Genomic DNA, 2298 nt, shown 5'->3' on the forward strand with positions numbered 1-2298 from the left:
ATGCAAGCTTTGACACTGATCCAGATGACTCTAAGTGACAAATCGGATACGTATTTATATTGAATGGTAGAGCTGTCAGTTGGTGCAGTTCCAAGCAGAATGTCATGGCAGGATCTACGTGTGAAGCGGAGTACATAACTGCTTCAGAAGTAGCAAATGAAGGAGTCTGGATGAAGGAGTTCATATCCGATCAAGGTGTAATACCTAGTGCATCGGGTCCAATGAAAATCTTTTGTGACAATACTGGTGCAATTGCCTTGGCAAAGGAATCCAGATTTCACAAGAGAACCAAGCACATCAAGAGACGCTTCAATTCCATCCGCGATCAAGTCAAGGAGGGAGACATAGAGATTTGCAAGATACATACGGATCTGAATGTTGTAGACCCGTTGACTAAGCCTCTCTCATGAGCAAAACATGATCAACACCAAGACTCCATGGGTGTTAGAATCATTACTATGTAATCTAGATTATTGACTCTAGTGCAAGTGGGAGACTAAAGGAAATATGCCCTAGAGGCAATAATAAAGTTGTTATTTATATTTCCTTATATCATTATAAATGTTTATTATTCATGCTAGAATTATATTAAGCGAAAACTTAGTACATGTGTGAATACATAGACAAAACTGAGTGTTCCTAGTATGCCTCTACTTAACTAGCTCGTTAATCAAAGATGGTTAAGTTTCCTAACCATAGACAAGTGTCGTCATTTGATGAACGGTATCACATCATTAGAGAGTGATGTGATGGACAAGACCCATCCGTTAGCTTAGCATAATGATCGTTTAGTTTTATTGCTATTGCTTTCTTCATGACTTATACATGTTCCTCTGACTATGAGATTATGCAACTCCCGAATACCGGAGGAACACCTTGTGTGCTATCAAACGTCACAACATGACTGGGTGATTATAAAGATGCTCTACAGGGGTCTCCAATGGTGTCTGTTGAGTTGGCATAGATCGAGATTAGGATTTGTCACTCCGTGTATCGGAGAGGTATCTCTGGGCCCTCTCGGTAATACACATCACTATGAGCCTTGCAAGCAATGTGACTAATGAGTTAGTCACAGGATGATGTATTACAGAACGAGTAAAGAGACTTGCCGGTAACGAGATTGAACTAGGAATGATGATACCGATGATCGAATCTCAGGCAAGTAACATATCGATGACAAAGGGAACAACATATGTTGTTATGCGGTTTGACCGATAAAGATCTTCATAGAATATGTAGGAGCCAATATGAGGATCCAGGTTCCGCTATTGGTTATTGACCGGAGATGTGTCTCGGTCATGTCTACATAGTTCTCGAACCCGTAGGGTCCGCACGCTTAATGTTCGATGACGATTTGTATTATGAGTTATGTGATTTGATGACCGAAGTTTGTTTGGAGTCCCGGATGAGATCACAGACATGACGAGGAGTCTCAAAATGGTCAAGAGGTAAAGATTCATATATTAGAATGTTACATTCGGACACCGGAATGGTTCGGGTTGATTCAGATAAGTTTCGGAGTACCGGGGGTTACCGAACCCCCCCGGGAAGTTCACGGGCCTTCATGGGCCTTAGTGGAAAGGAGAGAAGGGCCATAAGGGAGGCCGCGCGCCCCCCATGGCCAGTCCGAATTGGACTAGGGAGGGGGCGGCGCCCCCTCTTTCCTTCTCTCCTCTTCCTCCTTCCCTCTGTCTCCCTCTCTTGGAAAGGAAGGGGACTCCAACTAGGATTGGGAATCCTAGTTGGAATCCCCTATGGCTGGTCTCCTCTCCTCCCCCCTTTATTTACGTGGGAGGGGGGCACCCCAAAGGCACACCAAATCTTCTCTTAGCTATGTGCAGTGCCCCCCTCCACAGTTACACACCTCGGTCATATCGTCGTAGTGCTTAGGCAAAGCCCTGTGTCGGTAACTTCATCATCACCGTCAACACGCCATCGTACTGACAAAACTCTCCCTCGCCCTCAACTTGATCAAGAGATCGAGGGACGTCATCGAGCTGAACATGTGCTGAACATGGAGGTCCCATACGTTCGGTGCTAGGATCGGTTGGATTGCGAAGACGTTCGACTACATCAACCACGTTACTAAACGCTTCCGCTTTCGGTCTACGAGGGTACGTGGACACACTCTCCCCTCTCGTTGCTATGCATCTCCTAGATATATCTTGCATGATCATACATAATTTTTTTGAAATACCCCGTTCCCCAACAGCTAGATCTTCCTCCGCAGGCATGAGTTCATCACAACCCCATTGCAGGATCCAGTTATGCAGAATGCAATAGGCACGTGCAAACTTA

The sequence above is a fragment of the Triticum aestivum genome, chromosome 7A, assembly GCF_018294505.1.
Source record: "Triticum aestivum cultivar Chinese Spring chromosome 7A, IWGSC CS RefSeq v2.1, whole genome shotgun sequence".
Classification (NCBI taxonomy): domain Eukaryota; kingdom Viridiplantae; phylum Streptophyta; class Magnoliopsida; order Poales; family Poaceae; genus Triticum; species Triticum aestivum.